The sequence below is a fragment of the Oncorhynchus tshawytscha genome, linkage group LG22 (genome assembly GCF_018296145.1).
Source record: "Oncorhynchus tshawytscha isolate Ot180627B linkage group LG22, Otsh_v2.0, whole genome shotgun sequence".
Classification (NCBI taxonomy): Eukaryota; Metazoa; Chordata; class Actinopteri; order Salmoniformes; family Salmonidae; genus Oncorhynchus; species Oncorhynchus tshawytscha.
This window is the reverse complement of record NC_056450.1, coordinates 12228971-12242213: the sequence shown is the minus strand read 5'-3', so window position 1 is coordinate 12242213 and position 13243 is coordinate 12228971. Positions and strand designations below refer to the sequence as shown.

General features: G+C 41.4%; 1 pseudogene; it reads right to left on the bottom strand.

Moving 5' to 3' along the window:
• Positions 1–833: 833 nt before the first annotated feature.
• Positions 834–4740, bottom strand: LOC121840501 (annotated as a pseudogene).
• Between the last annotated feature and the right edge of the window lie 8503 nt (positions 4741–13243).

Genomic DNA, 13243 nt, shown 5'->3' with positions numbered 1-13243 from the left:
TAATCCTGTATTGACGCTTTGCTTGTTTGATGGTTTGTCTGAGGGCATAGCAGGATTTCTTATAAGCGTCCGGATTAGTCTCCCGCTCCTTGAAAGCGGCAGCTCTAGCCTAAAGCTCGATGCGGATGTTGCCTGTAATCCATGGCTTCTGGTTGGGATATGTACATACAGTCACTGTGGGGACGACGTCATCGATGCACTTATTGATGAAGCCGTTGACTGAGGTGATGTATTCCTCAATGCCTTTGGATGAATCCCAGGAACATATTCCAGTCTGTGCTAGCAAAACAGTCCTGTAGTGTAGCATCCGCGTCATGACCACTTCCGTATTGAGCGAGCCACTGGTACTTCCTGCTTTAGTTTTTGCTTGTAAGCAAGAATCATTGACCAAAGTTGTTCATCAGAAATTAATAATAAAATGAAGAAGTTGTGGTTTGGCATGGGGCCGTTCCACACAGAATTACATGAGATATTTGTGTTATCCCATACGATTGCTTCTGTGTTTGCCCTCTACTCAGAGCCAGGACCATATATTTAGAGTGTTGGGCCAACTTTTAAACATTCAGTTACATAGCAATATAGACATATTTCCCATGTAATGTTAATGTTGTGCTAACATGATTGCCATAGAATGTTTGTAGCATCATGTAAATTAACATAATGCAGAAACCTCAATGGCCCAGCTCTCTATAAATACATGACTCTGCTCAGAGTCACAGCCACTGCTCTTGTTCATATGGTTTCAAACTGTGGCAATCAGGGGTGGAATAGGACTCATTTAGGAACCACTCTCATCCCTGTGTGAGGCATCTTTCTGGGACGTTGGTCTTGATTCAGTTGATGGGGTTGTCATTGTTTCTCACTTTAGTGTAGACTCCTGGGAAGTAAGGGTTGGCACGGCTGACTTCCCATGAGACAATGCCTTCTAAGTTTCCATTGCAGATAAGGAGTCTGCCCGAGTCACCCTTGTGGAGGAAATTAATTAATTACATGCTATGCAGTTTAATTAGACATACTATGCTGTTTTTACTTCGAGCATTGTCCATTGTTTAACAGTATAGTTTTTATTTATTATACTATATTCTCATTGTAGAATAATAGTGAAGACATCAAAACTATGAAATAACACATGGAATCATGTAGTAATCAAAAAAGTGTTCAATATATTTCACTTGTGAGGTTCTTCAAAGTAGCCAACCATTGCCTTGATGACATCTTTGCATACTCTTGGCATTCTCCCAAACAGCTTCATGAGGTAGTCACCTTGAAATGCATTTCAATTAAAAGGTGTTAAAAGTTCATTTGTGGAATTTATTTCCTTCTTAATGCATTTGAGTAAATCAGTTGAGTTGTGACAGGTTAGGGCTGGTTTTCAGAAAATAGGCCTATTTGGTAAAATACCAAGTCCATATTATGGCAAGAACAGCTCAAATATGCAAAGAGAAATAACAGTCCGCCAGTATTCATTACTTTAAGACATGAAGTTCAGTCAATCTAGAAAATGTCAAGGACTTTGAAAGTCTCTTCAAAGTTTCTTCAAGTGCAGTCGCAAAAATCGTCAAGCGCTATGATGAAACTGGCTCTCACGAGGACCGCCACAGGACCGCCACAGGAAAGGAAAACCCAGAGTTACCCCTGCTGCAGAGGATAAGTTCATTAGAGTTAACTGCACCTCAGATTGCAGCCCAAATAATTGCTTCACAGAGTTCAATAACAGACACATCTCAACATCAGCTGTTCCGAGGAGAATCAGGCCTTCATTGTCGAATTGCTGCAAAGAAACCACTACTAAAGAAAACCAATAAGAAGAACAGAGTTGCTTGGGCCAAGAAACACGAGCAATGGACATTAGACCGGTGGAAATCTGTCCTTTGGTCTGATGAGTCCAAATTTGAGATTTTTGCTTCCAACCACCATGTCTTTGTGAGACGCAGAGTAAGTGAACAGATGATCTCCACATGTGTGGTTCCCACTGTGAAGCATGGAGGAGGAGGTGTGATGGTGTGGGGGTGCTTTGCTGGTGACACTGTCAGTGATTTATTTATAATTCAAGGCACACTTAACGAGCATGGCTACTACAGCATTCTGCACATCCCATCTGGTTTGTGCTTAGTGGGACTATCATTTGTTTTTCAACCGGACAATGACCCAAAACACACCTCCAGGCTGTGTAAGGTTTATTTGACCAAGAAGGAGCGTGATGGAGTGCTGCATCAGATGACCTGACCTCCACAATCACCAGACCACCTCAACCCAATTGAAATGGTTTGGGATGAGTTGGACCGATGAGTGAATGAAAAGCAGCCAACAAGTGCCCAGCATATGTGGGAACTCCTTCAAGACTGTGGAAAAGCATTCCTCATGAAGCTGGTTGAGAGAATGCCAAGAGTGTGCAAAGCTGTCATCAAGGTAAAGAGTGGCTACTTTGAAGAATCTAAAATATATTTGATGTGTTTAACACTTTTTTATTTACTCCATGATTCCATATGTGTTATTTCATCATTGTGATGTCTTCACTATTATTATACTATGTAGAAAATAGTAAAAATAAAGAAAAACCCTTGAATTAGTCGTTATTTCCAAACTCTTGCCTGGTACTGCATGTTAATATTTTTTTGCTGATGCAGGCTTGTCTTCTGTGACTTAGTCATAAGTCTGGGTGTACAGATAAGAGCCGTTTGGGTGCGACTGCAGTATGTGACATCCTGTTTCCACAATCTACAGGAACTTAGCTGTGTGGAAACATGCGGGAATTGTTGATCTTGTTGAAATTGTTGAAATACTCAATTTTTGCAAATCTAATAATAAAGTTGTTGTTTGAAAGAATCTGCAGTCTCTCTTCCTATAGAATTTCTACCATACCCTGTAGAACAATAACACAAAAGACACAATAGTGAACAAAAGCTCTGGTCCTTTTGTTAGTGCTACAAATTAACTCTTAGTAACTTCTGACCAACTCCCTCCACTCAAACTCGAGCCATGAACTGACCCTCTCCATCCGCAAAGGATGCAGCATTCAGCGACTTGGCCTCTATTGGTTGACCTGACATGTCATGATTGTTTGTTTGTTTTTTGCTTATAAAGCGCTTTGAGATGTCTATTCTGAAAAGCACTATAGAAGTTTAATACATTCATATGATTATTTTATAATTAAGAGATCAACGCATATCCTATGACCTGGAGACCACTATCTGATTTCCCTTGTCTGAACACATACATTTCCCTAATCCAAACGGTAAATATCCCCATTGGCTCTGGCCCAGTTTTTAAGGGCCACACCCTATTATTCACACCAGTTTATACCTAGGCTCTTGTGACAGATGTTAAGGATTTGGTTCTGGGTGCCGAGATTAGGCTTTACCTAACAGGAGTCCTTGCCACCAAAGTGGGTCCTACCGCATATCATGTTGTCTGTGGTCCTCCAGTAGCAGCAGCAGTAGCAGTAGTAGCAATAGCAGCAGTAGTAGTAGTAGTAGTAGTGGCAGTAAGGTCTACACCTCCGCAGCACAGGGGACAGGTAGTAGCTGTAGATACGGGTGATGCCCTAGCCGCTCACCGTACAGGTGGTGTACCCTTGGAGACCAGGGGTGTTGTCTTCTGGCAGTGCGGCAGGCTGAACTTAGGCATTGAGCTGGGCTCGCTCACTGAGCTAGAACACACACAACCATAGCAAAGGCGCACAATCAGATGCTGACCAATCAGAAGCAGGGATCAACAGGGACGGAATGAAGTTATGGGTTTTAGTATCTAGGCTGCAGTAGCATCTGAAGATGCGCAGTCAGCAGACTAACTGAAATATAAAGTACAAACAACCGTAACACCATCGATAGGTTCCGATATCTACACTAGCATACCACTTGCCCAAGCTTCATTGTAAGTGGTATGCCTGTATGAGTATTGAAACGACTCTAGCTCATGGTGGTGAAACGTTAAAATAAAGTCTCTTACCTTGATGAGCATGATGTTGTTGCGGCTGTAGTGATAGAAAATCAAAACACTTTCATTTCAATTTAGGACCAATAGAATTGTCCAAAACCCGTTCGAGATAAGATGAATCCACCCAAATATGCTATTGTGTACACTGTACACCGATATCCATCCCTCTCCCATAATTGTAGTCAGTACTCACGGTTTCCAGCAGTGGGCAGCAGACACACACCTACTTGGGTCGGAAGAGTGTGGCTCCACGGTAGAGGTCCCTGTTACGCCTGGTACTTGATAGAGTATGGCTGGACCTCCTGGCCTCTGATGATTCTCTTTGTAAGTGTCTCTGTGGATTAGAATGAGAGGACAGTTATTCATCTAAATTAGTAAACTGGTTTACACAGATTCCTACACGGGCGTACGTTAAAAACCAATATGGATACACTAATTGAACAGAAGGCTGAAAAAGGAATACACGAGGACAGATTAATGATTCTGTTCAAGGTTCTGTGGCTCTCATTAGAAAAACGATGTAAATTATGAAACCGGTGTAAACTCCATGCACTCCATGCATACACAAAATCACTAACCAGCTGGATATTGGCAGCAACTGTACTTTAAATTGTCATACTATTATAATGTACAAACATCATGTTTTTCACCGACACCGTACCTTATGCTGTGTATATAAAACGGAGTATACAAAACATTAGGATCAGCTTTATTGAGTTGCACCCCTATTTGCCCTCAGAACAGCCTCAATTCATCGGGGCATGGACAAGGTGTCGAAAGTGTACCACAGTGAGGTTGGCTCATGTCGACTCCAATGCTTCCCACAGTTGTGTCAAATTGGGTGGTGGACCATTCTTGAAACACACTGGACATGTTGAGTATGAAACCTAGCAGCGTTGCAGTTCTTGGCTCACTCAAAATGGTGCGCCCGGCACCTACTACCATACTCTGTTCAAATGCACATAAATATTTTGTCTTGCCCATTTACCCTCTGAATGGTACACCAACACAATCCATGTCTCAATTGTCTCAAGGCTTAAAGGGATACTTTGGGATTTTGACAATGAAGCCCTTTAATCTATGTACTTCCCCAGAGTCAGATGAACTCGTGAATACCATTTTTATGTCTCTGTGTGCAGTTTGAAGGAAGTTGCTAACCAGCGTTTGCGCAATGACTGTAGGTCTATGGGTATCTGCTTTGTGCTAATGCTAGTTAGCATTGGCTCACAAAACTATCTCAAACCTCCTTCATACTGGACCCCTGAGACATAACAATGGTATCCAAGATTTCATCTGACGCCGGAGAAGTAGATAAAGGCCCTCATTTCCAAAATCCTGAAGTATCCCTTTAAAAACACTTCTTTAAAACCTCTACAGGATCGGTGTGCTCCCCAAGGGACGGTTGAGCTAACATAGAATCATGTGATTAGCATGAGGTTGTAAGTCATTTAAAAAAATCCCAGGACATAGACATATTTGATATGGGCAGAAAGCTTAAATTCTTGTTAATCTAACTGCACTGTCCAATTTACAGTAGCTGTTACAGTGAAATAATACCATGCTATTGTTTGAGGAGAGCGCACAATTATGAACTTGAAAATGTATTAATAAACCAATTAGGCACATTTGGGCAGTCTTGATACAACATGTACAAACATCATTGGCTCAGTCATTCAATCAGTCTAAAACTTTGCACATGCACTGCTGCCATCTAGTGGCCAAAAACTAAATTGCGCCTGGGCTGGATAATACATTATGGCCTTTCTCTTGCATTTCAAAGATTATGGTACAAAAAAACAAAATATGCATGTTTTTTTTCATTGTATTATCTTTTACCAGATCTAATGTGTTATATTCTCCTACATTAATTTGCACCTACATTAATTTGCACCATTGAGAGCATCCTGACCGGTTGCATTACCGCCTGGAATGGCAACTGCTCTGCATCTGATCGGAAGGCACTGCAGAGGCCAAGCTTTCTGACATCCTGGACCTATATACTAGGCGGTGTCAGAGGAAGGCCCAAACATTTGTGAAAGACCCCAGTCACCCAATTCATAGACTGTTCTCTCTGCTACCGCACGGCAAGCGGTAACTAGGGCGCAAAGTCTAGGTCCAAAAGGCTCCTTAACACCTTTTACCCCAAGCTATAAGAATGCTGAACAACTAAACCAATCAAATGGCCACCCAGAATATTTACATTTTTACACTGCTGCTACTTGCTGTTTCCTATCTATGCATAGTCACAAATGACCTTGATTAACCTGTACCCCGCACATTGACTTGGTACTGGTATCCCCTGTATATAGCCTGGTTATTGTTATGTATATTTCTTGTGTTACCTATTGATTGATTCAATTTTTTTAAACTTTAGTTTATTTAGTAAATATTTTGTTAACTCTATTTCTTGATCTGCATCGTTGGTTAAGGGCTTGTAAGTAATATTTCACGGTAAGGTATACGTGTTGTATTTGGCGCATGTGACAAATACAATTGGATTTGATTTGATTTCACTGTACTGTTTTACACCTGCTGTATGTCATGCATGTGACAACAAAATGTTGAAACTAACAATGTTAGTCTGATAATGTAAGTTGTTGTGTTGTACACTGTTCAATGGAAATGTACTACAGGGACTTCAAAGGTCATAAGAACCTTTTCTAAAAGACCTGACACCTTTGTTGATGATGGTAAGATGTCACATACAAAAGTTATTCAGGGCTGGACTTAGGCTAATCACAGCTCTTTTTGCATTAGATTTCAAATCAAATGTATTTATATAGCCCTTCTTACATCAGCTGATATCTCAAAGTGCTGTACAGAAACCCAGCCTAAAACCCCAAACAGCAAGCAATCCAGGTGTAGAAGCACAGTGGCTAGGAAAATCTCCCTAGAAAGGCCAAAACCTAGGATGAAACCTAGAGAGGAACCAGGCTATGAGGGGTGGCCAGTCCTCTTCTGGCTGTGCCGGGTGGAGATTATAACAGAACATGGCCAAATGTTCATAAATGACCAGCATGGTCAAATAATAATAATCACAGTAGTTGTCAAGGGTGCAGCAAGTCAGCACCTCAGGAGTAAATGTCAGTTGGCTTTTCATAACCGATCATTAAGAGTATCTCTACTTCTCCTGCTGTCGCTAGAGAGTTGAAAACAGCAGGTCTGGGACAGGTAGCACGTCCGGTGAGCAGGTCAGGGTTCCATAGCCGCAGGCAGAACAGTTGAAACTGGAGCAGCAGCACGGCCAGGTGGACTGGAGACAGCAAGTAGTCATCATGCCAGGTAGTCCTGAGGCATGGTGCTAGGGCTAAGGTCCTCCGAGAGAGAGAAAGAAAGAGAGAAAGAGAGAATTAGAGAGAGCATACTTAAATTCACACAGGACAAGGCAGGAGAAGTACTCCAGATATAACAGACTGACCCTAGCCCCCCGATACATAAACTACTGCAGCATAAATACTGGAGGCTGAGACAGGAGAGGTCAGGAGACACTGTGGCCCCATCCGATGATACCCCCGGACAGGGCCAAACAGGCAGGATATAACCCCACCCACTTTGCCAAAGCACAGCCCCCACACCACTAGAGGGATATCTTCAACCACCAACTTACCATCCTGAGACAAGGCCGAGTATAGCCCACAAAGATCTCTGCCACGCACAACCCAAGGGGGGGTGCCAACCTACTACAGCCTGCACACAAACAGGCACACTCACGCATTCAGAAGTATTTACCTTTCAGAGTACTCTATTTGTTATTTGTTCTCTGCTCAAAACAATGGAGTTGATCAGGCTGTTGATTGTGGCCTGTGGAACATTGTCCCACTCCTCTTCAATGGCTGTGCGAAGTTGCTGGATATTGGGGGAAACTGGAAAACGCTGCCATACATGTTGATCCAGAGCATCCCAAACATGCTCAATGGGTGACATGTCTGGTGAGTATCCAGGCCACGGAAGAGCTGGGACATTTTTATATGGTCTGCATGTGGTCTGCGGTTGTGAAGCCAGTTGGACGTACTGCCAAATTCTCTTAAACAATGTTGGAGGTGGCTTATGGTAGAGAAATTAACATTACATTCTCTGGCAACAGCTCTGGTGGACATTCCTGCAGTCAGCATGCCTATTGCACGCTCCCTCAAAACTTGAGACAGCCGTACATTTTAGAATGGCATGTTATTGTCCCCAGCACAAGGTGCACCTGTGTAATGATCATGCTGTTTAATCAGCTTCTTGATATGCCATACCTGTCAAGTGGATGGTTATCTTGGCAATTTAAAAATGCTCACTCACAGAGATGTTAACAAATTTGTGCACAACATTTGAGAGAAATAAGCTTTTTGGAACATTTCTGGGATCTTTTATTTCAGCTCATGAAACATTGGACCAACACTTTACATGTTATATTTTTGTTCAGTTTATATTGGTACCCTTGACAGATGAAATGGCTCATAGGATATACTGTAGGCTCCTGCTCCTATTTCTGAAGAGTGAGGCAGCTGGATGTACAAGTACACCACCTGGACAGGATACTAGTCTATCGCAGGGCCAAGATAACTGCCCATAAATGCTTATTGTAGCCATCAATGAGCTTGCTGCACTTTTCTACTGGAAGCTTGGCCCTCTGTTGAGCTGCAAACTGCTCCAATTCTGCAAAGTTTGAGGGGTGACTTCAACCAACTGCTGCTTTCAATGTGATTCAGACCTGCACTCAACGCTAGCCACTACAGAACAGACAGTATCGCCATTTCTTCTTTAACCATTCCTGGGTGTTTTTAATGGGTTTGGTGTAATTGTCCTGCTGAAAGACGCATACTCTTCGACGGAGACCCAGTTGTTGGACACTAGGTCGAACATTGGAGTCCAAAACACCTTGATTTCATGATGCCTTGCACACATTTAAGGCCCCCAGTACCAGAGGTAGCAACCCCACAGCATCATTGAACCTCCCACACGTTTGATCCAAGGGTGTTCTTTTCTTTGAATGTTTCATTTGGAATCAAATAAAACATTAAAAGAATTGTAAACCTAAGTTTCAAAAAGGAAAATAGTTTGTGCAATGTTGAAAATCCAATAAAATGGTATGGGACACCAAAATATTATTTCAATGTCAACTGATTTTTTTAAAAATGGGGAATTATTGAATTTATATATTCGTCCACTATAGTTACAGTGTCATTGTGATAACCGTTTACATTGTTGTCTGATCCCATCTCTGATTCTATACTCCAAACCTTGATAGGAAAATTCCCAACAGACAGAAACAGTTTTGTAGGTCAATTCTAAGCCAACTCTTTTGTTACTCACAAATACACAGAGGACTGAGGAGTTGTACTATGAATATACTTGTTACAAACCAGGCCTGAGCTCCTGAATGAACAAGCCTATTGACACAAATTGACAAAACAACATCTGACAGTTCCCTATAGCGCTCGTCACTGCTGTGACAGTAACGCAGACTAACCTCTCCATCCCTATAAAGTATGTTATTAAGCCTCTCGCTATCAGTAACTCTCCTGCTTGATGGTTGTGACCAAAGACCAGTGGTGGAAAAAGTATTCAATTGTCATACTTGAGTAAAAGTAAATATATCTTAATAGAAAATGTCTCAAGTAAAAGTAAAAGATGCCCAGTAAAGTACTACTTAAGTCTACAATGATCTTGTTTTAAATGTAATTAAGTATGGTGGTGGAAAAGTACTCAATTGTCATACTTGAGTAAAAGTAAAAAGTAAAAGTAAATGCTATACATCAAATTTCTTATATTAAGCACACAAGACGGCACAATTATTTTAATTTTTCGGACACACTCAGGCATCAATTACAAACATGGTATTTGTGTTTAGTGAGTCCATCAGATTGGATTCAGTAGTGATGATGACAACGCATTATATTGATAGGTGCGTGAATTGGATCATAATTCTGTCTTGCCTGAGCATTCGAAATGTAACGAGTACTCTTTGGTGTCAGGGAAAATGTTTGGAGTAAAAAGTACATATTTTCTTTAGGAATATAGTGGAGTAAAAGTAAAAGTTGTCAAAATATAAATAGGAAGGTAAAGTACATACCCCCAAAAATGACTTAGTACTTTAAAGTATTTTTACTTAAGTACTTTACACCTCTACCAAGGACTGTGATTTACTAATGGCTGTTGAGGTGGTCCAAGGGCAGACAGTGGCTCATGACTCTGCTTTATATATGGGCCTTTGTAGCACCCTGTTCCAATTATGCTCTTACGGTAAATTGGGTTTATTGAGATCATGTTCTTCTTTTCCTGAAAGGAAAAGTAGAGTGTGTCACACTACTGTATATATCACACTGTTTGCAATTCAACAGCATACGTTTGCAATATTTTCCACATATTCAGAAAGGAAATAATAGAGATTTTGAAGAAAGCATTATGCAGTACATTATGCTCAAGGATGTTCTTTCCTGATTGCCACTGTGTTAGTGATATCACGTTATTATATAGATACGTTGTGTGAAATGATATACAGTCATGATTCTGTATATATTTTTCCAGAAGGTTCTGTTACAGTATAAAGGATATATAGAATACTGTATGCACATGTTAGGGTGTAATCAACTTTGTAGATCAAGATAAACACAAAACCTTTCTCGATTAGAGTATATGTAAGAAGGAATTAACAGAGCATTTACGTTTGACCTTTTTAGATTCCGGAACTGGAATTTAGTGAGCGCATGGTCCACTGATATCTATCTGGTACAGAAACTTAAATAACAGACACCCGAGCTGGACTGTTAGGTAAATTCATCTCGATATCAAATGTTGTTACAGGTCAGGGGTCAAAACAGTGAGGTCACCGTCATCCAGACAGGTAGGATTTGGGTAAATTCCACTGAAATTCCAGTTAATTTTCTTTACAAAAAGGAACATTGGAATTTCAGTTTTACTTCTTGAATTGACAGAATGAATATGGTATTGACCCCAATTATCCATGACCCCAGGGATATGAAGATGGGGTAATGCCCTTGCACTGTGGAAAAACAGCTTTTGTCAGCACCCAGAGGATGAGCAGCGGAGGGAGGGAGCGAGGGAGGAGGTTGCTTGCTGTGTCAGACAGTGTCAGATGCAAATTTGCTGGCTGAGGGCCATTAGCTGGCTGAGGTCAGGAGGTCCACCAGGGGAAGGTGGCACTGGTGAGAGAGACAGAGAGAGGGAGACAAAGAGAGAGAGAGAAATGCAGAGAGAGAGGGTGCGTAAAATGTCACTGATGAGCCCTGTCAATGCTCTGTGCTCCATTTTTAATGATGCCCTAGCCAGGCCTGTTGGGAAGATGTACTGGGCCAAGCCTGAGGCAGTACACTGCTGCGGCGCAGTCAAACGGTAGTCGATCACTCCAGACAGTAGAGATCAATAAGAAAAGGCACAATAATCATGAAGAGCTGAGAAACCTCACTCTTCACTCTCTTTTTCATTAAGACATGAAGTCGACCCATTTCTCATACACATTGGTAGTACTTTAGCCGTAAAACACTCACCAGGGGTGATCTTATGGTAAGACAGTGTATTGCATTTAGGCCTCAATTCAATCAGTTGCAAGTCAAGACAAAACGCATAGCAGGTTGTTGCATTCATTCAGAGTGTTTACACCTACACCAGTGTGTTGGACATTTTGCAAAACACACATTTACTTGAAGAACAGTGCAGATGCAAATTCTGGTAACAGAATGACGGCACAGACAGCACAAACCGTCATTTTGTTACCAAACTTTGCAGCTGCGCTGTTCTTCAAGTAAATGGATTTTTGCAAAAATGTTCAGTGGAAATTGTTAAAATTAGTCTTTGTGCATGGAATTGTATGGTTTGTTTAACTTTGCGATCATTGGTTTTATGTTTGGCATGTATTTTAAAGTGAAAAATTTGAGTCTCAGCATCACTCTGTTTCTGTGGAAATTGCCCTTTTGTCCCTGGGAAACTAGAGAAAAACATCTCCCGAGCCCAGCAGCAATCAGCCGCCTAACATTTCTTCCTTTCTAATCATTAGAAAAGACTGAAAAGGTCACAGTACAGGTTATTCCAGGGGGTGTAGGCTTTACGCTGCTGCTTCAGTTACAGTGCATTCGGAAAGTATTCAGACCCCTTGATTTTTTCCAAATTTTGTTACATTACAGCCTTGTTCGAAAATTGATGCAATTCAATGTGTTCCTCATCAATCTACACACAATACCCCATAATGACAAAGTGAAAACATTTTTTTTTTATGTTTGCAAATGTATTACAAATAAAAAACAGAAATACCTTATAAGTATTCAGACCCTTTGCTAAGAGACTCGAAATTGTGCTCCAATTTCCATTGATCATCCTTGAGATGTTTCTCCTGTGGTAAATTCAATTGATTGGACATGATTTGGAAAGGCACACCTGTCTATAGAAGGTCCCACAGTTGACAGTGCATGTCAGAGCAAAAACCAAGCCATTGAGGTTGAAGGAATTATCCGTAGAGCTCCGAGACAGGATTGTGTGGAGGCACAGATCTTGGGAAGGGTACCAAAACATTACGGCAGCTTTGAAGGTCCCCAAGAACACAGTGGCATCCATCATTCCTAGAGCTGGCCGCCTGGCCAAACTGAGCAATCGGGGGAGAGGGGTCTTGGTTAAGGAGGTGACCAAGGACCTGATGGTCACTCTGACAGAGCTCCAGTTCCTCTGTGGCGATGGGAGAACCTTCCAACAGGACATCGATCCTAAGCACACAGACAAGACAACGCAGGAGTGGCTTCAGTCTCTGAAGGTCATTGAGTCGCCCAGCCAGAGTCCAGTCTTGAACCTGATCGAACATCTCTGGAGAGATCTGACAATAGCTGTGTAGTGAAGCTCCACATCCAACCTGACAGAGCTTGAGAGGATCTGCAGAGAAGAATGGTAGAATCTCCCCAAATACAGGTGTGCCAAGCTTTTAGCATCATACCCAAGAAGTCTCGAGGCTGTAATCCCTGTCAAAGGTACTTCAACAAAGTACTAAGTAAAGGGTCTGAATACTTATGTAAATACTTCATTTTTAAAAAATAAATGTGCAAACATTACTATTAACCTGTTTTTGCTTTCATTATGGGGTATTGTGTGTAGCTTGATAAAAAACAAAACAATTTAATTCATTTTAGAATAAGGCTGTAATGTAAACAAAATGTGGAAAAAGTCAAAGGGTCTGAATACTTTGCGAATGCACTGTATATATTGTTTCAGGACGACAGGGTGGCCATGGAAACGGACATCGGAACTAAGAAACCTGAGAATACTGTTGAGTTCCTAGATCCCTTCACCTTAAGATTGGATTAGTGTAGCACAGGTCAAG